The 26,972-nt window shown below is 33.2% G+C and overlaps 1 long non-coding RNA gene across 1 annotated transcript; it reads right to left on the bottom strand.

Moving 5' to 3' along the window:
• Nucleotides 1-539: 539 nt before the first annotated feature.
• Nucleotides 540-4,731, bottom strand: LOC127543716 (uncharacterized). Its single transcript, XR_007949285.1, has 3 exons — nt 4,064-4,731; nt 1,821-1,947; nt 540-1,128 (listed from the first exon to the last, which is right to left on the bottom strand). It is a non-coding gene; the product is annotated as an uncharacterized LOC127543716 (long non-coding RNA).
• Between the last annotated feature and the right edge of the window lie 22,241 nt (nt 4,732-26,972).

Raw genomic sequence — 26,972 nt, forward strand, 5'->3', positions numbered from 1 at the left:
TACATGATTTGAATGAAAAGGGTGACACCATAAGCAAATTAGGTGAGCAAGGGATAGGCTACCTAGCAGACCTTTGGAGAAGGAAGGAATTTACGTACAAAGAAGAACTAGAAAACATTATTAAAGACCAAAATACATAACTTCTATCACATTAAATTGAAATTTTTGCAGAAACAAAACCATTTGAAACAAGATTAAAAGGGAAGTATAAGCTAGGGGAAAAATTACAGCCAGCATTTCTGATAAAGGCGTCATTTCTAAATATATAAAGAATCATGTCAAATTTGTAAGAATACAAGTCACTCCCCAATTGATAAATGGTCATTGAATATGAATAGAAAATTTTTAGATAATGATCTTAAAACCATCTATAATTATCTGAAAAAAATGCTTTAGATGACTATTGATGAGAGAAATGCACATTAAAACAACTCTGAAGTTCTACCTCACTTCTCTCAGATTAGCTAAGATGACATGAAAATATAACAAATGCAAAAGGGAATATGGAAGAACTTGGATACTAATATATTGTTGGTGGAGTTGTGAAATAATCCAACCCTTCTGTAGAGCAGTTTGGTCCAAAGAGCTATAGGACTGTTCCTATTCTTTAATTCAGCAGTGCCACTACTAGATCCCCTAAGGAAATCTTAAAGAAGGGAAAAGAACCCACAGGTACAAACATTTTTGTAGCAGCTATTCTTGTGGAGGCAAAGAATTGGAAAATAATAAGATACCCATCAGTTAGGGAATGGCTGAATAAATTGTGATATAGAAAAACAATGGAATATTATTGTTCTATAAAAATGATGGACAAACTGATTAGAAAGAAACTGATTTTAGACAAGCTGATTTTAGAAATGAACTTTTATGCTGAGTGAAGCAAACAGGACTAGTAATACAGTATACACAATCACAGCAAAAGTATGCAAAGGAGAACTATGAAAGATGTGTTACTTCTCAGAGGTTCAGTGATCCAAGACAATCTCAATATTCTATGTATGAAAAAAAAAAATTGCTTCCAGAGAAAGAACTATGGAGAATAAATGTAAATCAACATACAATATGAGCACTTGTTTTCTTTTTCTTCTTTTTTCCTCATGTTTTTATCTTTTTGTTCTGATTTTCCTCCTGCAACATGATTCATACATACATATGTTTTTAAAAAATTAATGTACATGTATAAACAGAAAAAAAGAAAATAAAATGTAAAAAAAATAACAAACAAACAAACAAAGAAATGGCATCTGGGCTAATAACTAAGTAGAAATTGTAAATATCAATGTAGTTTTGCTTTTTCTTTGTACTTAACCATAATAAAATGAACCTAAACTTCACAAAAACTCCATGAGGAATAGATGTCAGTCATATTAGGAATAAGAATCAAGTAATATTCCAAGGTCCCTTCTCTCTATATCAGTCTATATCAATGGTTTTAAATTGTGGGTTATCCTTCTTGGGAATATGTAACATGTGGTTGGTCAGAAAATAATTCGCAAGAGTAAGAGATTTCTGAATGCAATGACCAAAACTTAATCCAATTCTCATCCCTCTTTTATATTAAATTCTCTCTATATTTTTTTTCTTATTGATAATTGCATCTTATAAATGATAGAAGAATTAATGAGGATTCCTTATATTCTTTTCTACATCTGTTTTGTTGTTTTGTTTTATTTGTTCACTTGTTTGTTTTGCTAATTGTTGTATTTGCTAATAAATTAGAACTGTATTGAGGTGGGACCTCGAGAAAAAAAAGAACACTTGATCCTAAATTTTGTGATAGAAGAGATTAAATAGCAATAACAACAACAAAAAAGTCTTACATATACAGTAGATTTTTCTGGAAACAGTTGTTGAAAGCAATAGATGACATATAAATTCCATCATCCCATGGAGTGAAATGCATTATTCAGGGAAGTTCAGGTAAAGAAGATGGTCCAATATGAAATTCTGAAAACACAGAAAGTCATTAATAATAAGTAAATAATATAATCTGAGAAAAAAAATGATATGACTGCTTAGGAAAAATCACTAACAAATTTGAATTTTGTTTTTAAATATATAGAAAATGGATGCAGGTAGCAAAAGACAAATATTAAAAACACTGCTCTCCCAAAATATCAAAGAATAATTTTAAGTATCCTAATGGTCAAAAGGAACTGAAAAACTAAAAGTTCTTCTTTTTTGTTGTTTTTCTTTTTGAGATGCTAAAGTCAATGAAAAGTTTTTTTTTTTTAAATTATATTTTAGGTTTTCCAGCAGACAAACTGGTAGAATAAGCACTGAATCTCTGTAACCTTCCTATGTTTACTTCCAGGCAGACATAAAATATCACCCCAAAACAAGTCTTAGAATGGCAGAAGCACAGAGAAGTAACCCAAGAAAGTGCAAGAATCTTCAGGAAGGGTCCTTCTCATTTAGATGTGTGTGTGATGGTGGGGGGGAAAAAGGGAGGGGATGAGAAGAAAGAAAGCTCCCCAGACACCTAAAAGCTTCTGAACAAATCAACAAAAAATACTGAGTCCCACAAGTTAGAGCAGACAAATTTTAATAGTAGGTGCTATTGGCAAAATAAGCTACAGAGGTACTTTGGCTAAAGCAGAGGAGCTGACAAACAGACTCTAACTCTAGGTAATCTTCACAAGCTCTAGCATAGATCCTGAAAAACAGTCATTGTCCAGGTACTAGACCTCCATATGACTTAGTACAGCCCAAGAAAATCAGATATTTTCCAATGACCAGGACATCACATGTTTCATTGTAGCCCTAGAGAAACAAAGAACTCTTCCACTTACTCTCAGCACATGCTAGAAATCACCAAATCAAATAAATTCAAAACAATGTAAAAAATGGAAGGAAAATATAAAATAACTAATTGACTTGAAAAATGGATCCAGGAGAGACAATATCATCGTCACTGGATTACCTGGAAGACATAATGAAATCACCAGAGAAGAAATTAAAGCAATTACTGGAAAACATTTTGGCCAATTACATGCTTATGAATCTGGCAATCTGAAAGAAAAAAATGAATATTTAAGAAAATATAAAGTGTCTTGATTAACTGTCTAGTAAATAGAAATCCCATCTTAGAAAAAGAAATTGAACAAACTATCAATGGCTTCTTCTCCCTAAGGGGAAACTCTCTAGAAGGAAAAAATAAAGCATCAGGGTCAGATGGGCTCACAAATGAATGCTACCAAACACTAAAAGAAAAATTAATTCCTGAACTATATAAACCATTTTCAAGAATAAGGGAAGAACAATACCTAACAAACACCTTTTATGTCACAAATATAGTGCTGCTATACCAGCAACATTCAAAATAGAGAAAGAAAATTATAGACCAATTCCCTTAATGAATATTTGTGAAAAAATATTGAACAAAACTCTGGTAAGATGATTACAGCAATACATCAAAAGGATTATAAACTATGACTGAATATCAGGAATGCAAGGCAGGTTTAATATTAGGGGGAAAATATACATAATTGACCATATCAATAAGAAAATCAACACAAATCATGATTACATCAACATTTCCTAACAAAGGTTTTGATAAAAAATAAAACCATTTCTATTAAAAATACTAGAGGTTGTAGGAATAAATGGAACTTATCTTAAAATAATAAACAGTATCTATCTAAATCCATAAGAAAGCATTGTCTGATATGGGGATATTCTAGAAACCTCAATAATATCAGGGATAATATCACCACTATTAATCAATATAATACTAGAAATGTTAGCTTTAGCAATAAGAAAAGGAAAATAAATTAAAGGAATTAGTATAGACAATGAGGAAACAAAACTCTCAATCTTTGTAGATATGACAGTATACTTAGAAAACTCTAGGCATCACCTAAAAAAATATTTGACAAAATTAATAACTTCAGCAAAGTTGCAGGATATGGGATAAACCCACATATATCATCAGTATGTCTACATGTTACCAAAAAAGCCCAACAGCAAGAGATTAAAAGGGAAAATTCCATTTAAAGAGTTGTTTTCTTCAGTCAATTTCTGTACTTCCTTTTCCCAAGCTGTTGATTTCCCCTCCTCATACCTTCATAATATTTCCTGTATAGCTTTCATTTCTTTTCCCAATTTTTATTTTTTTTCTCTTTTAAGATCCTTTTTGAGCTCTTCTAAGAGAACATTTTGAGCTTGAGATCATTTCATATTCTGCTTTCAGGCTTTGCATGTAGTCATTTTGCCACTGTTGTTTTCTTCTGATTTTATATTCTAATCTTCCCTGTCACCATAGTAGCTTTCTATGGTCAGATCTCTTTTTAACTTGAGCTCTACTCCTATTTCCAAAGCTTTTCTTTTTTTTCTCTACAGAGGCACAGGGGCTTTTCATTGATTTTTGCACTGCTGGGACCAGCTGTGCTACAGGTTTCTCCACTGCACTGAGTTGGCCTAGACTAGTACTATCTGTCATACTGACATTTAGAAGTTCACATTTTGCCTTCTGTGGTTACATGGGAAGTCTCACAGCTAGTTACTAATCCCCTGCCCCTCTGAACCAGGGCAGAGTAAACAATGCTGTTGTAATTTGGCTAAGAGCCTCCTGCTAGATTGCCTGAAGGCAGGCCTCCCTATAATGTTCCTCGCTGTGCCCCTCCATTCCCATGCCACGTATCCCTATTCTGCACCTACACTGGACCTTCTTTTGCCCTGTCCAATTCAAAAAGATTTTTCTTGAAGTCTTTTCTTGCAGTCTTAAGCTGCAAAAATTATTTCACTCTGAATGTCTGTAGATTCTGTCACTCCAAAATCTTTCAAGAGGTTGATCTGGCATTGATTCTGAGGGAAGGTAGGGAAAGCTCAGGCCATGTCTTGGCTTCTCTATGCCATCTTGGCTCCCAGACGTGAGAAATTCCATTTAAAACATCTCTAGTTTGTCATCTAGGGTAGGGCATGGAGGAAGGAGGGTGAAGTGGATTAGAACACTGGATTTTGCAAAGGCTAACGTTGAAGAATTGTCCATGCATATGTTTTGAAAAATAAAAAAAAAATTTCTTTAATTAAAAAAAACTGCACATAATATATAAAATATCTGTAGATAAAAATATAAAAAACCCTGCCAAGACAAATCCAGAAACCATATGAATGGAATAATTTTTTTTTTACACAAATGAAGTCAGATCTAAGCAAATGTGGAAAAAAATATCAATTTCATATGTGTAAACCAAGATATCTATAGATATATGAAAAAAGTGCTCTAAATCACTTTTGAATAGAGAAATGCATATTTAAAAGAAAAGACACCTCTGTGATATTACCTCACACTATCAGTTTGGTCAGTATGATAAAAAAAAGGAACTTAACAAATATTTAAAAGAATGTGGGAAAATTGGGACACTAATATTGTATTGATAAAATCTGTGATCGAATTCAACCATTCCAGAAATCTATTTGATACTGTGCCCAAATGGCTAAAAAAAAAAAAAAAAAATGTGTATACCCTTTAACCAGCAATACCATTATTAAGTCTGTATCCCAAAGTATGACAGAAAAAAGGAAAGTACCTACATATGGAAAACAAAAACAAAAACAAAAAACATTTATAGCAGTCTTTTTAATGGTGACAAAATTTTAAAAACTGAAGGGATACTAATTAATCAATTAATGCTGTGCTACATGAATGAAATGGAATATTATTAAGCAAGTAATGAACAGGTAGATTTCAGAGAAACTTGAAAAGGCTTGTACATACTAATTCAAAGTTAAATGAGCAGAACCAAAATAACACTCCACACAGTAGTAACAATATTGTATGATGATCAACAATCCTATTCTCAGCACCAAAATGATCCAAGACAAGTACAAAGAACTTATTGAGGAAAATTCTACTCATAACTAAAGAAACAGATAATGAAGGCTTTTTTTCCCCCATTTTGATTTGTTTTTTCTTTCACTACTGTGACTAATATGGAAAAATGTTTTATATAATAGCACATATATAAATAATCAAACTACCTATCATTTTCTGAAGAGGTGAGAATTAGGAGGAAGATAAGGAGGGAAAAACATTTGGATCAAAGTCTTGTAAAAATAATTCTCAAGTTTTTCTTGACATGTAATTGGAGAAAGGTTAAATATTATTAAAAATTTAAAAAGAAAAAAAGATTTTTAGCTAGTAAAAACAGATGTACAAAGTGAGGGAAAAAAGGTAAAAACAAAAAAAAAATAATCTGTTTGAGGTAGATTGGAAAATAACTGAAAACACAAAAAAATATAGGTTTTTCCTCAAATTAATTCTGTTATTTTCTTGGAGAATTTCAATTTCCCTTTCCCTGGAAATAAATGGGAAAAAATAAGTAATAAAAAATTCATACAAAATTTAAATAAAAGAGTGCATATATCCACAGATCCTGAAATAATCACTAAGATTAAATGGAACCTCAATTAGTGATATTTGAAAAGTCAAAAAAATGGTAGCAGTACTATGGGTAAAGCTTAATGTCATAAAAATAAAGAAAAAATAACAGAGACTGTAGCCTATTGGCCAGCAAACTTGAATTTGGGAAGTATACATAAGCAGGGAACCCGAAATCCTGTTGGCTGCAAGGTGCCACACTTGTTGCCTGTTCTTTTTAGCATCCAACCCCAGGAAAGTCTGTTTTTCCAAAGTCCTAAACTGCAACAAATTAAAAAAAAAAAACAAAACAAAACAGTTCTTTACTGGTTCTGCCTTTGAAATTCTATGCCAAGGTAAGCAACTTGGAACTTTTTCCAATTCCTTGGCTTATGGTATGAGCTAAAGAGAGCTTCTTTAAGTTATTTTGACAATTCTAGCACATAACTCCTACAACAGGACAAGTTCATTCTCAGTAACTCACAAATCTAGTACTAGACTAGAAAATAAAGTAGTCTTGTGACATTTTGGCAGAACTAGAAACAGAGTAGATGCTTATTGATTGGAGGATGACTAAAAATGCTATGGCATATGGATGTAATGGAATATTTTTATGATCTAAGAAATGACAAACGTGATTTATATTGAGAAGCATTAAATGACTTGCATGAACAGACACACAAAGTGTAGTAAGTAAAGCCAGGAAAACATTATACACAATGAATACATTAGTATGAATGGAATAAATAACAAGCATAAAACAATAAAAATTGAATGTTATGCAACTATCAAGAACTTAGTCCCAAAGAATAAATAAAAGATATCTACCACTATAACTTTGCAAAGATGGAGAATGGAACATATAAGATTTTTTTTTGATAACTTGATGAATTTGAGTAAACTTTTTTTTTTGTTTTCCTCTTTTTCCCTTTTCTTAAATTAACTTTTACAAGGGATGTCTTTGTGGTAAAGGAGGAGGAAGAATAAGAAAGAGAATATAGGAGAAGTAAAGGGAAAAAAAATAAACAGTTAACTATAGCCTAGATAGGGAGCAGATTTCTGAAAAAAAAAAAGATCTTAAGGAACTTAGTGACTTAGCACAATATGGGAATATGAGTAATAGTATGTTGTGGGGTAAAAAACAAACAAACAAACAAACAAACAAACAAAAACATGATCTTGGACTACAATAAATATGGCATAGGTTATAGGACTAGGGAGTTAATAGAGTCACTGACCTCTATTTTCATCATATCTCAGAAGAATTATGTTCAGTTTTTGGCACCATAATTTAAAAAGGTACTTGAGAGTGTCCAGAAAATGACACTGAGGAACATAAAGAATGTTCAAATTTATAGTATGTGAGGAATGATTAATGGAACTGGGCTTATTTTTATGCATGATTAAAGAAGACTAAAGGAGAACATGATGTCTGGATTCAAGTACTTGATAGGCTATCATGGGACTAGAGCATCAGATTCAATCTGTTTGGCTCCAGAGGGCTGAACCAGGGAAAATGAATTAAAAGTGGAAATTTGGGGTTGATGTCAGTAAGAGCAACAACAACAATAAAAGTTCCTAATAATTAAAAAGTAAAAAAAAAAAAAAACAAAACACCCTCTTATCTGCCAGAGACAGAAGATTATTAGTTGGGAATGTTTGAAAGTATGATTTCACAGCCTAACTTCTTGATCTGGGTAAAAGATTATGAACAACAAGGGGGAAAATACAGAATAGGGCTTCATAAAATTTTTTAAACTGAGAAAATTTTACATGACCCCAGGTATATGGTTATATAAAATAAATATACAAACTATGCATTTACTGATAAGAAATCATAAAGAAATTTGCTTTAAAACAATTCTTTGCCATACACATAATTGTGCCATTTATTAATAATAAAAAAGTTGCATACTATAGAAATGGATGTTCTTATTTATTTTTACACAAAGAATTAAATCTTGAGGAATATTTGATACTGAAGTAAATAGAACATCAACATTTTTCAGAGTTGATCAATTTTTTAATATTTCTTGTCTACATATGGGGTCACAACCTGCAGTTTAAGAAGTTTTGGCTTATAATAATATCTTCTGACTTTCAAGTACTATGATTTCAAGTACTAATGAAAATTATCTCTCTCCCTATCCTTGAGATCATTACATTATTCCAATGACAATGAGCAAGATAATATGATTACAGAAAGAATTTTGGGGAGATGGAATTGTAGATCAGAAAAAGACTGATTCTCAAAATCTTTTCCAAAAACAAGATAAAACAATGCTCCAGGCTAAAGTAAAGCAGTATGTGGATTTGGGGCAGAAGAGTGGTTCTCTTGGCAGAATTCTAAGAAAGATACCAGGAATAACATTATGACCCTAATGAATATAAACATCTTCAGTCCAATTATGCCAAAACAACAAGCAGCAAGCCTTGGCGTTATGTGGGTTGGGAAGTATCCACTCCTATTGTGAGGAGCTTCTGTCTAAGCTGGGGGAAATTGGCCTGTGTCTGAGTTGGGAAAATTGAGGGAACCTCTGCTGGTAAGGGATGAAGACCAAGAAGAGAAGGAATCAGCATAGAGCTGGTGAGTCCAGAAACTATGGGACGGGGATACTGCTGATTGTACACATTTACAGAGGATGAAGTTCCTGGATTCCAATTCCAGATCAGTGGAGAATTGAAGTAGGTATTGAGATCAGAGACACCACAACCCAGAACTAAAGGTGAATTCATGACAAGGCAATACATAAAAAATTCTTTCATACTCCAAAGAGTAATATCCTGGTAATCTGACCAACACAGAACTCAAAAAATACTTTATAAACCAAACAAGAGAGATTGAGAAATTTTTTTAATAGGAACAAATGAAGAAAAATGAGATTCTGAAAAGAAAATCAATCAACTAGAAAAGAACATCCAGAATATTAAAGAAGAAAATGATACCTTGAAAACTGGAATTGACCAAAAAGAAGCCAATGAAGTAATAAAAGATGAAAAAAAACAATAAAACAAAATAGAAAGAATGAAAAAAAAATAAAAGAGAAAGAAACAAACTGGATAAAATTGTCCTGAAGTGTTAGAATAAGAAAAGCAGAAATAGGAGGAAAAAATCTACCAGTCACTGCTTGAAAGAGATTCTATGTGAAAACCTATGGAAACTTCATAGCCTAACTTCCTGATCTGGATAAAATATTATGAACATCAAGGGAAAAAAATAATTATTGCAAATCTACAATTAGAATCACACAAGACCTAAAAGCAGCTTCATAAAAAAGACAACAGGTATTGAACCGCAATCAAAGAGCAAAAGAACAGAATTAAGTATAATTCTGGACAAAAAAAAAAAGGATATTCAATGAATTGCAAAATTGTCAGTGTGTATTGTGATTCTAGAAAGGAAATCCATGTAATAAAAGTAAAAAAAAAGAGCAATTATGCCCATCAGTTGGAGAATGGTTGAGTAAATTGTGGTATATGAACGTTATGGAATATTATTGTTCTGTAAGGAATGACCAGCAGGATGAATACAGAGAGGACTGGTGAGACTTACATGAACTGATGCTAAGTGAAATGAGCAGAACCAGGAGATCATTATATACCTCAACAATGATACTGTTTGAGGATGTATTCTGATAGAAGTGGATCTCTTCGATAAAGAGAGCTAATTCAGTTTCAATTGATCAAAGATGGGCAGAGGCAGCTATACCCAAAGAAAGAACACTGGGAGATGAATATAAAGCTTGCATTTTTGTTTTTCTTCCCGGATTATTTATACCTTCTGAATTCAATTCTCCCTGTGCAACAAGAAAACTGTTCAGTTCTGCACACATATATTGTATCCAGGATATACTGTAACCTATTCAACATGTAAAGGATTGCTTGCCATCTGGGTGAGGGGGTGGAGGGAGAGAGGGGAAAAATCAGAACAGAAGTGAATGCAAGGGATAATGCTGTAAAAAATTACCCTGGCATGAGTTCTATCAATAAAAAGTTATTTAAAAAAAAACAGCAATTACCTTATGGAAATAATGTGTAACAGAGAGAACTGACACAGAAGAATTAGATGAGGGGGAAAAGTTGGTAATTCTGGAACCACAACCTCATTGGGAATGAGTTAAAAAGAGAAAATAGATAAATAGATAGATATGTGTTTGTATGTATGTATGTATGTATGTATAAAAGTCTTTGAAATTCAGAAAGAAATAAGAGCAACAAGAGAGAGAGTGGAGAGAGATGAAAAGGGAAAGGTTTTTTTAGAGGGAACCCTAATCACATTAAATCAGGATTGAAGAGCACATGCATTTAGAAGGGAATAAAAGTCTTCTAAATTCATAAAGAAAAAGAAAGTGAGGGAATAGGTTAAGGGGAGTGGTGTTGAAGACTGTTTAAATTAATGGAAATCTGATAAAGAGTGATATGATGAGTGGGAGAGGATAAAGAAGGGATCCTTGGAGAGCAGTTGGTTGAATAACAGGAGGACAAGGTAAAGGATAAAATAAAATAGAGGAGTGGAAAGATAGGAAATAAGCTACACATAAATGTAAAATAAAAACCAGGAGTAGAATTTATTATGTAAATCTAGCAGAGGTAGCAATCATGGTTTCAGACAAAGTTAAAGCTAATATAGATAAAATCAAAAGGAAAAAATAGGGAAGTTAAACCATAGGTCTGATATATTAATTAGTATAGTTTTATGCTATTCAAAATAACTAGAAAATATAAGGTTGGAATGTTGCTATGCTGTAAGAAATGATGAATTGGTAGAATTAGAAAAATATTGACAGATTTGGACTTTTGAAGAAAGATGTTGTCTACCTTCAGAGAAACAGAAAAAAAAAACATATTATAGTCTTACACAGATACACATGAATGTATATATGTAAATGACTATAGCTATCTATGCATGTGTATTATATTTGTGCACATGTATGTACATATGTTTGTGCATTATATGTATGTAGCCTACCTTAATAGTAGCTCTCTGGGGAGCAAAGAGGGAAAGAGGGAAAATAATAAAATAAAAAGTGCACATCAGAGAAAAAAGAAAACCTACAGGGAGGCAAAGAAAAGATGGACAACTATAAACATAATGTATAGTATTTATTACATAAGCTTTCTTGAAATGAAAATTTATTGGGTTATATTTTGAATCCTCTCACATTTTGTTGTGCACATGACAATGTTTTTTATTTTCATATTTTTCTTTTTAAACTTAAAATTAATTTTAAAAGATTTTATTCTGTTTTGTTTTGTTTTATGTTAGATAAAAGCAGCAATCTTGGTCTTTATACAGAGGAGTAAAAGTCAGTAGAATAGGTCAGGATGTAGTCCAGGGGAGCAGGTTCTAAAGATAATCATAATTACAATTTCATGTGACTAAAACAAAACAGTCTGAAGGAAGAATTAATCTACTGAATTCTGAGTTTCATTAAGTGATTAGACAAATGATACTCAGGTACCCTGAAGCATTACTTGGAGATCTTTAGTCACTCCAATGTTGGCAACATTTCTGAGCTGTCCTTGATAAGTAATAGTATTAGCTTAAGTTTAAGGACTTAAACTGAATTATTTAAATTTCTGAATTTGGGGTGTCTCTACTGTTTAAGAACTTCCTGTAGTCAAATAAAATTTTCATTTTACCTTATATTTTCTTTGCTTCCATTGTAAAGAAAACACTCCCTATGTAGTGATATCATGTTTGTTTGGTCAACTCTATTATGACAAGCTGAAATGATTAATGTAAAAGCCATAGAGATAAAGTTGGAGTAAGAAAAGAAAGATTATTTATGAGATTGTGGGGTAATTTAGTACCTTTCACCTACTTCATTTTAGCACTATAAACTCATACTATGATTTTGTTAGGCTAAAAAAGGGGAAAGAAAATATTACAGTATGGATTACTTGTACTATTTTTAATTATTTTAATTATAGCATGTCATCCACACTTAAATATGGTGAGAAAGTGTGCTAATAAACTAATTAGCAAATAAGTATAAGATAGTGCAAACTCTATATAATTCATTATGTCATATTTGCTGATACCTTTATAGTAATCACTTCTATGTAAATATTTTCTAGGCTAATTATATTTTGCTAAGTACCACTTTTAATTTCAAGAGTCTAATGTTTCTCTCTATTCTGCTAACATGTAAAAGGTTCATTGAAGAATGAATTAGGATAAACATTTTATAATGTAAACCTATCTTCAATCAGTGTTTTAAATAATTTATTCACTCATGTTGAAACTAATAGCACAAATCTTAATACCTGTTTCAGATAAATCAACCAGTTCCCATAGATTTTAGCTTTTATTTAACAATCAAAGTACAACAAATGATGTCCACGGCCAAAAAGGTTCTTTAATGTGAGAAAGAAACTCTCTGAAGCCCTCCAATATTTCCTTCTGAAAATTAGAAAAATGCCTCAGAACTGATGTAGGAGCAGGGAAGCAGCTTACCAGCACAGCAGGTAAAGTCAGTCTCGCTGGAATGAGAGGCGAGAGAGGCCCAAGTGCAGCAGCAATAAAAACAGTTGTCAGCCTCACAATAGGGGACTGCAGCAAGTCCCCTACTTTGCTCAAGTTAGGAATCCTTTAGAAAGTGAACAATCTGTGCAGCACAGATGGGCCCTATCCCAATTACCTCATGTCCAATACAAACCATGAGGTAGGCCTTAACTTCTTAGCAAAACAGTACTGAAGCTCAACCATAAGGCTGGCCAAAAATGAGACCCCACCTCTGGGGCCTACTAGGAATAAGACCTTTTTTCCATATCTAGCCAGCAGCAGAGTTTAAGCCTGGGAGAGACCAGCAACAATATATTTTCTCCAGTGTCAGCTATTAAAAAGACTGTGTTACAATAGTAAAGAGACTTCCCCTGGAGTAGGCCAGCAGCTAAATCCCACCCCCAAAGGAGGGCACATCCCCAGTATAAGTTAGAATGGAAGCCTAATCTCCAGAAAAAGCAAGCAGCTAGGGCCCAAAGTCCAATGAAAGCTAAAAGACCAAGAGCCCCAGAATTAAAAAAAAAAAAAAAAAAACCCTTTACAGGTAAAGTCCAGAGCTCAACTCTCACTTAAAAGCATCATACCAAAAGATAGGAAAAAAATGAGCATTAAAAAAAAAAAAGCTTGACCACAGAAAGTTACTATGGCAAATAGTGATAGAGGAAATCAGAGTATGAACCTAGAAGAAGATAATAGTGTCAAAATGAACGCAACTGAAACCTCAAAATAAAAATTTCATCTCAGGCCCAAAAGAATTCCTCAAAAAAACTTAAAACAGAATTTTCAAAAGCAAATTAGAAAAATAGAAAAAAAATAGTAAAATAAATGAGAGTAATGTAAGAGAATCATTAAAAAAAAAAAAAGAATTAGCAGCATAGGAAAAGATTCACAAAATGTTTCTGAGGAAAATAACTGTAAAAAATAAAATTGCTCAAAAATACAAAAGCTAACTGAAGAAAATTAATTCTTACAAGTTAGAATTGAAAACTGGGAAAACATTTTTACAGTCAAAGGTTCTGATAAAGTCCTCATTTCTAAAATATATAGAGAACTGACTCCAATTTATAAGAAATCAAGCCATTTTTCAATTGATAAATGGTCAAAGGATATAAAGAGACAATTCTCAGATGAAGAAATTGAAACTATTTCCAGCCATATGAACAGGTGCTCCAAATCATTATTAATCAGAGAAATGCAAATTAAGACAACTCTGAGATACCACTACATACCTGTCAGATTGGCTAGGATGACAGGAAAAGATAATGCTGAATGCTGGAGGGGATGTGGGAAAACTGGGACACTGATACATTGTTGGTGGAATTGTAAATACATCCAGCCATTCTGGAAAGCAATTTGGAATTATGCTCAAAAAGCTATGCAACTCTGCAAACCCTGTGACTCAGCAGTGCTACTGGGCTTATATCCCAAAGAGATTTTAAAGAAAGTAAAGGGGCCTGTATGTGCAAGAATGTTTGTGATGGCCCTCTTGGTAGTGAGCAGAGACTGGAAACTGAGTGCATGCCCATCAATGGGAGAATAGCTGAATAAATTGTGATATATGAATATTATGAAATATTATTGTGCTGTAAGAAATGACCAGCAGGATGATTTCAGAAAGGCCTGGAGAGACTTACATGAACTGATGCTGAGTGAAATGAGCAGGACCAGAAGATCATTATATATTTTTAACAACAATACTATATGATGATCAATTGTGATGGATGTGGCCATCTCGTGCAATGAGATGAAGCAAATCAGTTCAAATAGAACAGTAATGAATTGAACTAGGTAGATCCAGTGAAAGAACTTTGGGGGATGATAATGCACCACTACATATTATTCCCAACCCTCTATTTTTGTCTACCTGAATTTTTTATTTCCTTCAGAGGCTAACAGTACACTATTTCAAAGTCTGATTCTTTTTATACAGCAAATTAACTGTTTGGACATGTATACATATATTGTATTTAACTTTTACTTTAACATATTTAACATGTATTGGTCAACCTGCCATCTGGGAGAAGGAATGAGAGGAAGGAGGGAAAAAGTTGGAACAAAAGGATTTGCAACTGTCAATGCTGAAAAATTACCTATGCATATATCTTGTAAATAAAAAAGCCATAAAAATAATAAAAAAGAAAAGAAAAAAAGTTAGAATTGGAAAAGTAGAAAGTACTGATTCCATGTAACACATGAAAGTAAAAAGCAAATAAACAGAAGAAATTGTGAAATTTCTCATTGGAAAAACAACTGATCCAGATCAGGGCCTGTAATCTGATATTCCAAAAGGAAAAAGAACTTGAAATGCAGCCAAGAATAAACTACCCGGCTAATGTGAGCATTTTCTTCCAGGGAAGAAGATGGACATTTAATGAAACAGATGAATTTAATTTATTTCTAAGGAAAAAACCAGAACAAAACAAAAAATTTGATCTCCAAGCATAGAACTCAAGAGAAGCAGAAAAGGTAAAAGGAACTCGAGAACTGTATTTCTGTTGTGGATATACAAAAAGACTACATGTATAACTTGAGTTTACTGATGTAATATAAAAAAGGGAAGAAGTTATGGAAAAGGGATAATGTCAGAAAAGGGGGAAAGGAGGATAAAAAGAGGGAAACCACATCCCACAAAGAGGCAAAGGAAACATCATATCTGAAGGAATTCAGAGATGGGGAGAAACATTGTGAGAATCTTACTGTTATCAAAGTTGACTCAAAGAGAAAATAATTGATATAACTGTTTTACAGAAAATCTTCTCACACCTCATTTAAAAGGGGGAGAGGAAAAGGGAAAAGGAAAAGAGTAATAAGGAAAAGGCACAATAAATGGGAAGTGATTCAAAGGGGGGAGGGAGGGATCCTAAAGAGGGTGAACGGTGTGAAACAAGTGGGGCACATAAGTTTAAAACTGGGAAAGAGGGTTAGGGGGCAAGTAAAAGAAAAGCATAATCTAGGGATAATAAGATGGCAAGAAATACAGAATTAGTCATTTTAACCGTAAATGTGAATGGTATGAACTCTCCCATAAAGTGGAGGTGGATAGCAGACTGGATCAAAAGTCAAAACCCTACAATATGTTGTTTACAGGAAACATATTTAAATCAGGAAGATACATAGAGTGTAAAGATAAAAATCTGGAGCAGAATCTATTATGCTTCAGGTGAAGACAAAGAAGCAGGGGTAGCCATCCTTATCTAAGATCAAGCAAAAGCAAAAATTAAATGAGAATAGGAAGGAAACTATATCTTGCTAAAGGGTAGCATAGACAATGAAACAATATCAATTCTAAACATATATGCACTAAGTGGTACAGCATGTAACTTCCTAAAGGAGATGTTAAGAGAGTTGTAAGAAGAAATAGACAGCAAAATTGTAATGGTGGGAGATTTCAACCTTGCACTCTCAGAATAAGACAAATCAAACCACAAAACAAATTAGAAATAAATTAAAGAGGTAAATAAAATATTAGAAAAATTAGATATGATAGATCTTTGGAGAAAACTGAATAGTGACAGAAAGGAGTATACTTTCTTCTCAGCAGTTCATGGAAACTATACAAAAACTGACCACATATTAGGATATAAAGACCTCAAATTGAAATGCAGGAAGGCAGAAATTGTAAATGTTTTCTTTCCAGATCACAATGAGATAAAAACTATATTCAATCAAAAAGTTAGGGATAAACAGACCAAAAAGCAATTGGAAACTAAATAATCTCATCTTAAAGAATGATTGGGTGAAACAGCAAATTATACACACAATTAATAATTTCTCTCAAGATAATGACCACAGTGAGACATTATAACAAAATTTGTGGGATGTAGCCAAAACAGTAATAAGAGGATATTTTATATCCTTAAAGGCTTACTTGAATAAAAGAGAGAAAGAGAAGATCAATGAATTGGGCCTGCAACTAAAAAAGGTAGAAAAAGACGAAATTAAAAATCCCCAATAAAATGCTAAATTTGAAATTCTAAAATTAAAAGGAGAAATTAATAATATTGAAAGTAAATATATATATATATATATATATATATATATATTGAACTAATAAATAAAACTAAGAATTGGTGTTATGGAAAAAAAAAACAATAAAATAGATAAGCCTTTGGTAAATCTGATTAGAAAAAGGAGAGAGGAAATTCAAATTAGTAGTCTTAAAAATTAATAGGGAGAACTTTCCACCAATGAAGAGGAAATTAGAGAGATAATAAGGAGTTACTTTGCCCAACTTTATGTCAAAAAATTTGATAATCTAAGTGAAATGGATCACTACCTCAAAAAATAGAGGCTTCCAAGATTATCAGAAGAGTAAGTAAATTGCTTAAATAGTCCCATTTTAGAAAAAGAAATAGAACAAACTATTAATCAACTCCTTATAAATCCCCGGGACCAGATGGATTTACACGTGAATTCTACCAAACCTTTAAAGGACAATTAGCCTCAATGTTATATAAACTATTTGATAGAATAAGGAATAAAGGAGTCTTGCGGAATCCCTTTTATAACACAGATATGGTAATGATACATAAACCAGGTAGGTTGAAAACTGAGAAAGAAAATTATAGACTAATCTCCCTAATGAATATTGATGCTAAAATCTTAAATAATATATTAGCAAAAAGACTACAGAAAATCATCCCCAGAATAATATATCATGATCAAGTAGGATTTATACCAGGAATGCAAGGCTGGTTCTATATTAAGAAAACTATCAGTATAATTGGCCATATTAATAACCAAATTAACAAAAACCATATGATCATTCAATAGATGCATAAAAAGCATTTGATAATATCCAACATCCATTCCAATTAAAAACAATTGAGAGTATAGGGATAAATGGACTTTTCCTTAAAATAATCAGTAGCATCTATTTAAAACCATCAGTAACCATCATATGCAATGTGGGCAAACTGCAACCATTCCCAATAAGATCAGGAGTGAAACAAGGTTGCCCACTATCACTGTTACTATTCAATATTGTATTAGAAATGCTAGATTTGGCCATAAGAGTTGAGAAAGAGATTAAAGGAATTAGAGTAGTCAAAGAGGAAACTAAATTATCACTCTTCACTGATATGATGGTATACTTAGAGAATCCCAGAGATTCTACTAAAAAGTTATTAGAAATAATCCACACCTTTAGCAAAGTTGCAGGATACAAAATAAACCCACATAAGTCATCAGCATTCTTATATATCACTAACAAAATCCAACAGTCAGAGCTACAAAGTGAAATTCCATTTAAAGTAACTAATGATAGTATAAAATACTTAGGAATCTATCTGCCAAGAGAAAATCAGAAACCTTATGAGCAAAACTACAAAACACTTTCCACACAAATAAAGTCTGATCTAACTAATTGGAAAAATATTAAATGCTCTTGGATATGGCGAGCAAATATAATAAAGATGACAATACTACCTAATTGAATCTATTTGTTTAGCGCTATACCAATCAGTCTCCCAAAAAACTATTTAAATGACCTAGAAATAATAACAACAAAATTCATATTGAAAAACAAAAGGTCAAGAATTTCAAAGGAATTAATGGGAAAAAAAAATCATATGAAGGCAGCCTAACTGTACCAGATCTAAAATTATACTATAAAGCAGTGGTCATTAGAACCATTTGGTATTGGGTAAGAAATAGATTAGTTGATCAGTGAAATAGGCTAGGTTCAAAGGACAAAACAATCAGTAACCTTGATACTCTAGTGTTTGACAAACCCAAAGACCCCAGCTTTTAGGATAAGAACGCACTGTTTGACAAAAATTGCTGGGAAAATTGGGAACTAGTATGGCAGAAACTTGGCATTACCCACATTTAACACCGTATACCAAGATAAGGTTAAAACGGGTATCAAAGTTATTAAAGTGTGCATACCCTTTGACCAGCAGTGTTACTACTGGGCTTATATCCCAAAGAGACCTCAAAGAAGGGAAAGGGACCTGTATGTACAAGAATGTTTGTGGCAGCTTTCTTTGTAGTGGTGAGAAACTGGTAACTGAGTAGATGCCCATCAATTGGAGAATGGCTGAATAAATTGTGGTATATGAATAATATTGAATATTATTGTTCTGTAAGAAATGACCAACAGGATGATTTCACAAAGGCCTGGAGAGACTTACATGAACTGATACTGAGTGAAATGAGCAGGATCAGAAGCTCATTATATACTTCAACAACAATACCATATGATGATTAATTCTGATGGACCTGGCCATCTTCAGCAATGAAATGAACCAAATCCGTTCTAATGGAGCAGTAATGAACTGAACCAGCTACACCCAGTGAAAGAACTCTGGGAGATGATTAAGAAACATCACTTCAAATTTCCAATCCCTATATTTTTGCCTGCCTGAATTTCTGATTTCCTTCACAGGCTAACTGTACAATATTTCGGAATCCAATTCTTTTTGCATAGCAAAATAATAGTTTGGATACACATACATATTTTTTATTTAATTTATACTTTAATATACTTAACATGTATTGGTCATCCTGCCATCTAGGGAATGGGATGGGGGGAAGGAGGGGAAAAATTTTAACAAATGGTTTGGCAATTGTCAATGCTGTAAAATTACTCATGCATATAACTTGTAAATAAAAAAAAAGCTATTAAAATTTTTAAAAAGAAAAAAAAGAAAATATGTCCAGAACTGAATGGATTCATAAGTGAATTTTATCAAACCTTTAAAGAATAGTTAATCTAGAGAAATGGAAATTAAGAAAACTCTGAGGTACCACATCACATCCCTGAGATTAGCTAATCCAACAAGAGAAGATAATGATAAATGTTGGAGGAAATGAGGGAAAACTGGGGATTTAATGCATTTAATGCAACTGGGGAGTTGAGAACTGATCCAGCTATGTTGCAGAATAGTTTGGAACTATGGTCAAATGGCTATAAAACTGTGCATACTTTTTGATCCAGCAATACTTCTGCTAAGTTTATATCCCAAAGATATCATAAAATGGAAAAGAACTGATGTATACAAAACACATTTAGAGCTATTCTTTTTTTTTTTTTTTTTTTTTTTTTTTTTTTTTGCAGTGGCTAAAATTGGAAGTTAAAGGAATCATCAGCTGTGCTAAATGACAACAATGGAATATTATTGTGCTTTCAGAAATATAAACAAAATGATTTCAGAAAATTCTGGAAAGACTCACATAGGTGCATACTGAAGTGATCTGAACAGGAGAACTTTGTACATAATTACAGCAATATTGTTTGATGAAGAACTTCAAATGTCTTGGATAGTCTCAATAATACAATGACCTAAGACAATTCCAAAGGATTAATGATCTCTACATCCAAACAAAAAGGTGATATATATTCAATTAAAATATGTCATATTCCTTTTTCTTGTTCATTTTCCTCCTTTTAGTTGAGTCTGAAATGTTGAATCAAAGTGTAGTTAGAATTAACAATGTCAGGATTCCTTTTTTTTTCTTTGGTTATACTTGGGGGATTAATAAGCAAATGGGTAATAACTACTAAATCAATATCATCACTTCTACATGTCATACCTGAAATTTTCATGATATATATTTAAAGAGAATTTTAAAAGGTTTTAGTAAAAAAAAGATATTATTCATCAAAAAATAGACCAGTTAAAATATTTTTGATATTTTATTGAACTAATGCAGTCTTCATATACCAATCAGCAATTGAGGGCAGTAATTAATCATTACTTACAGGAACTTTTATTTTTTAGGTACTTTGCTAAATTCTGGGTATAGAAAAATACAATCTAAATAATCCCTATTGAGAACATCTAATCAACAGTAACATGAAACTATAATTTGGGAAAGAGACAGATCAAATTCATAGAAATTATAAATGAATCCATGGGAGTCACTGAGATTATCTAGAGAAGGTAAAATAAACTCTTCCAAATGTCTTTGCTTAAAATTCTCCCCTTATTACAGTAAATGCTTTTTGATGAGGTCTAGATATAGGGTACCTAAATGAAATTAGGGTTGAATCGAGGTCTAATGTCAGGTTTGTGGTACAGGCGGTCAAACAGATTTCCCCTGCAACCTCCCTGGATTCGGCACAAGGATATGGTGTTAAATGAGGTCTAGTAGCAGCATGAATCCCCAATAAAAGCATTTATCAGCCCAAAAAGCTAGATTGATAAAAGAGGTTTATTATGGAGTTTGGAAGCAAGGTTAAAGTACAGGTGAAGGTTAAGATAAGAAGGGCACCGGACAGAGGGTCTGGTGGAAAGAAAGTCCTGGCATGCCAGGCGTAAGGTTGCCATGTTTGGGACCTTTGCAAAGAGGGGATCCCAATTTGTCCCTTTTATAGTGGGAGATTTAGCTAGTGAGGCCTGTGGGTATAACCCCAAGTTGGCTCAGATCCAGATGGGGGCTGGGACAGGTCCGAATCTTCTATTGAAATTCAAAGGGACCAGGATTTGTGAATCAAAAGGTAATTACATTAACTAGGAGAAGTTGGGAATCACAAAGAAAAGAATCTTAAAGGGATCACATCCACATCATTCCCCCCTCAAGAATTGAAACTTAAATTCATTTAAGAAGGAAAAAAAAAAAAAGACATGGGGCAAAGTCTCTTATTGAGGAAGGATTGAAGATTTTCTCCTTCTAGGATTTTCCAAGTTTGGGGTTCCCTTCTTCATTCCCAGCTCAAGCAGTCACTTCCAAAGGCATGTGGGAAAAGGGGTGCCGATCTCCTCTTAACTGCTTCGAGCTGGCAAGGGTCGTAGAGATTTGGGGGTTCATGCCAGGAGGTGAGGTGTGAGGTGTGGGGTGTGGGGATGGCAGCAGGGCATCTAGGGAGTGTTTGTCCTCTTTAATCATTCCCAATCATTCCCAATCAGTTGTGCCATGTTCTCCAGGCTGAAGGGCAGTTGAGAATCCAAAGATTGAAGCCCAGATCTCAGGAGTAGGTTAAAACTGGGATGTCATCCAGGATGGAGATAGCAACAGCAGGAGATGCATCAGGTCCCTTCTATGGGCTGCCTGTAAGAATGCTGATGGCCCACATAACTATCAAAGAGAAGTAGGAGAAAATGCTGGGAGCAAAAGATTATAAAAAAGTGTTAAATGCACCTATAGTTTAGCCCTTTCACTCTTAATTTCCAGGAAAGCTAATTTATTTCCAGGAAAGCTAATTTCTCCTGGGTTTGTGATTAAAGGGTGTGGACTAAAAAGTCAGGGTAGGGAAGAGGCCTTGATATCTAATCAAGATAAGAATGAAGTTTAAACTCTTAGAAATCTTTTACTGTGCTGCCTTTCTTTAAAAAAAAAAAAAAAAAAAAAAAGGAGTTGGTTCCTCAATAAGCAAAGATCCTGAGCCTTCCCTTCAATTTCCCCATTCTTATGGGGGAGGAGTAGAAGTGGTCAGAGGGTGTTCAAAGTATCTCAGTGCTGCCAACTCAGCTTACTGGCCCCTGAGGTATTCAGACTGTCCTGGGATAAAAGGGGAAACAGGGACAGACCCCAATTCCCTACCGGGGAGCAGGATGCCAGGGGCCAATTCAGCCCCTGTGGTGTGATGTAGTTTCTCCAGTGTTCCTCCTGCTCGAACTCAGGACAGAGACTGAGGTCCTGCCTGAGAGCAGGGTTTTCTGGTGGCAGAGAAAAAAAGATTAGAAATCACCAAATTATCTAGCTTCAGGGTTCATTTGTCAGGGAACCAAATGATGAAGTCTAGATATGGAGTACCTAAATGGAATTAGGGTTTAATTGAAGTCTAGTGGCAGATTTGGGATAGAGGGGGTCAAAAAGAGTTCCCCTGCAACCCCTCCTGGATTCGGCACAAGGATACGGAGGTAAATGAGGTCTAGTAGCAACATTAGTCCCCAATAAAAGCATTTATTGGCCCGAAAAGCTATAGAATGATAAAAGAGGTTTATTATGGGGTTTGGAAGCAAGGGTAAAGTATAGGCGAAGGTAGAGATAAGAAGGGCAATGGACAGAGAGTCTGGTGGAAAGAAAGTCCTGACATGCCAGGCGTAAGGCTGCCATGTTTGGGACCTCTGCAAAGAGTAGGTCCCAACATATCCCTTTTATAATGGGAGATTTAGCTAGAGAGGCCTGTGGGTGTAGCCCCCAGTTAGCTCAGTTTCCGGTGGGGGCTGGGACAGGTCTAGATCTTTTATTGGAATTCAAAGGGACCAGGATTTGTGAATCAAAAGGTAATTACATTAACTAGGAGGAGTTGGAAATCACAAAGAAAGGAATCTTAAAGGGATCACATCTGCATTGCTTTTGTCTCTTTCATATATTTAACTAATAGGATTTAGATCTTGGAGGGACCTAAAAACACATCTAGCTCAATATAGTCATGTTATTAGGTGAAGAAACTGAGGTCCTTTATGATTATGACCTATTCAAAGATTCATAGGTAATAAATCTCAAAATGAATTAAAATAGGTATTCTGATTTCAAATTCCACATACTTCAAACTTTTGTTTTTAATTTAACAACATTATCTGCATCTTCTTCTTCTCCATTATTCAAACATCTAACATTTTCCCTTTCTATTTTCTTCTTCAGTTTTTCTCCTGCTTTGTGTTTCTTTGTTCCTTTTCCCCAGTGATGAATCTCAAACGATTTCATTATATCTTTTGAAAGTGTACTCATGAAATTTTTTCTACCACACTTCTGTTTTAGGACTCCTAAATGAAGTCAATTTTCTAAATGTGGTCAGTATTGATGATAAAGAGAAAAAGACTTTATAAAAGTATAAGTAACCTATGTTTTCATTATAAGTCAGGCCTTTATGGTGCCATACGTATATGATCAATATTCTCCTAATGAACCCTCAAGCTATACTTTTTCTTCTAACCCATCCTGTGAACTATTACAAAGGTAACCTATAATCCCATATTTGAAAATTCAGAATATATTCATATTCATATTGTATTAATTCATGCCTCTGTAAACTTACACAAGAATCTTATACAAATTGAATCTCAATTTGTGGAATAATGGCTTAAGTTACATGGTTTCTATTGACTTTCATAGTTCTAATGTGTACTATTACACTGTACTTCTTTTATACATTTATCATATATTATTTTAAGTCATTATTTGTTAGTCATTAAGGAGTCAGTTTTGCCTTATGTATAGAAAACTAGACTTGGAGACTTAAGGAGTTAATTTAGGACTAGTGATGAATTCAAAGTCTATTTAAACCTGGATTTGAATCTTACATCAGAAAGTTACTATCTCTGTGGCTTTAATGATGTCACTTAACATCTTCAGTTTTTTTTTTCATTTTCAGTATCAACCACCTCACTAATTTGTTGTGAATATGAAATCGAACAATGTAGATAGTATTTTGACAACCTTAAAATTTTATTGACATCCTAGTAATTCCTAGCATTTATTTTATTTTCACAGATGATAGGGAAAGCATCCTTATACATCATATATGTTACCTTATACTAACTTAAATATTCCTTAATTTGCATGTTAATATCCTATGAGTTCTGTGAATTAATATAGAAGTTATATCTTACTTCATATGTATAAAATTACTTATTATATATGCATAAACTATAAATTACTATATATGTATATATATGTGTGTGTGTGTGTGTGTGTATACAACATGTATAATGTATTTCTCCAAGTTTCATGCAAGATCTTATGTTCCATGATCAAAGGAATCATGTGCTAAGTCTTCTTAGTATTTAACAGAATGCATATCATATTTTTCATATGTCCTAATTATTGTCTCAAAAAATACAACTCTACAGCTCTGGATTGAGTTCAAATATGGCATCAGCTACTTTCTAGATATGGGATCTTGGGTCATTCTACCCTGATTGCTTAAAAAACATTGCAACCATCTTTGCCTTCTGTGATGACCACATTAAGCACCTAGAGTATTTTAAAATAAGCTAGAGTCAGGATAAGGGAAAAATCCTTGATCTTTATTCTTTGTGGAGGTGAAAGGGAATGGTGATGCGAAGTGAGAGCAATCACAACAAGAATCCGGTCAGCAATGCCTCTGGCTCTCACACTCCATGGACTAAATCTTCTACTCAATCTCCTATACAACACATCAAATGTGCACAGAGAATGGGCAGGGGCCATTCTTTCTCCAAGCATATATTAATAGAGTATTGCCCAATTGCTAAGCATCTGCTCAGCTTCAGCCCATTACAGCCTTCCTTTCAAGATTCTTCATATTTTAAAGCCAGACTTCATTGTTTGTCAAAAAATATTCCTTCTGATATTTGATAAGTCAGTCTTGTCATTACTACAACACTAAATATATGCTTGTTGTTGAATCTGAAGTTTTTCTCATGTGACTCTAACTTCTCTCCTGGTTATGCTTCCTTGTTTTTGTTTTTTTTTTTTAACCACTTTTCAAGGACACTGCTTTCTTACCTTCCTCACTGATTGTCAGTCTTCTGATCACTAACACACACTTCATCCTTAAAATGTACTTTGTTTTTTTAGAAATTCAAATATAGATATCACATCTTCTCTGTAAGATTGTAAATTGACATCATTGTATATTTTTTTTACATCTTCTAACTAAACTAATGCAGTGCTAGACACAAAATGATTAATAAATAGCTATTGAATTGAATTAGGTGGATATCAATAACCTATATATAAACAATGTTATATTTGCATATTGATTTGTGTGTGTTTCAAATGCTTCAGTTACTATGAAAATCATCCTTTGTATTTGGCCTATTTAAATTACAGTTGAATCTTTGTTTATGAAACTATTCAACCAGAAGGATTAGACATCTGAGGCAATTTTTAAAACTAAAGTTAATTAGAAGCTTAACTGCCTTGTAGCTTAGTGAAAGTTGGCTAACTTTTTTTTAATTGGGACATTTCATTAGCTTCATGTTGGCTTCATTCCTATTTGGTTAATTACATCCTCCCTACCTATCTTTGCCTGTAGTTCCAGATGGTTAAGTGCACTCCATTGCTTGTCCCTAAACTGTTGTCTTGGTGTTGTTTAAATAGAGACATTCCCCAAGTAACCACACTTCAGTGATGGATGAAATTATCCCCATATGGCTGAAGCATTTTTCCTCTTATTAACTGTTTAAAGTTAACTACTGTGATTCAGAACATTATCTAGCAACATACCTTATCAACTACAGAAGAACTTCTAATATATAAAAAGTAAAAAAGTAAAACAGCTAAGCCCAAAGGGCTATAAACTAATGCATATCTTTTAATCTAACAATACCTCTACTAGGCATGAGAATCCAAAAAAGTTTTAAAAAGACCAAAATAAAAAAAAAAAGAAAAGGATCTATATGTATAAAAATATGTGTAACAGCTCTCTTCTCAGGACCAAGAGTTAAAAATTTAAGGGATATGCATCAATTTGGGAATAGTTGAATAAATTGTGGTATGTGATTGTCATGGAATATTATCATTCTATGGGAAATGACAAGCAGGATGCTCTCAGAAAAAAAAAAATAAATGTAAAAAGTTCTCCATGAACTCATGCAAAGTGAAATGTACTGTATACAAAGTAATAGACATGCTCTGGGATGACCAGCTGTAAATGACTATTCTCAGCAATAAAATGATCCACCACTACTCTGAAGGACTTATGAAGAAAAATCCTATCCATACCCAAAGAAGAAACTGATTGTCTCTAAATAAAAATAGAAGCACTCTTTTTCTCAAATTAATTTTTCTTTAGGTTTTTTTTTTATTAGGATGGGAGAATTATATTTTCTTTTATAACATGGCTTTTATGGAAATACTTTTCATAACTTCACATGTGTTTTTTTTAATGGAGGCTGGAGGTGAAGATAAGGGAGAGAACCTGGAAGGTTTTAAAATTTTAAAAACAAATGTAACTAAAAATATTAAATAAAATTATAAAAATAAAAATTAGTTCCTATTTAGATAATACCATATCAGCTTTCAAGAGAAAGTGGGAGAAAGAAAATCCAGAGATTTTCATAGTGGCTAACAGAGACATAAGGGCACTAGATTTCAGTATAAGTCAACATCAGGATGTTTTGCCAAAGTAAGATAACAGATATATCAATCAATCAATATTTATTAAGAACCTATTATGTGCCAAGAATTGTGGTAAATGCTGGGAATACAAAAACAAGTAAAAAGGTC

Source organism: Antechinus flavipes, chromosome 1, assembly GCF_016432865.1.
Source record: "Antechinus flavipes isolate AdamAnt ecotype Samford, QLD, Australia chromosome 1, AdamAnt_v2, whole genome shotgun sequence".
Lineage (NCBI taxonomy): Eukaryota > Metazoa > Chordata > Mammalia > Dasyuromorphia > Dasyuridae > Antechinus > Antechinus flavipes.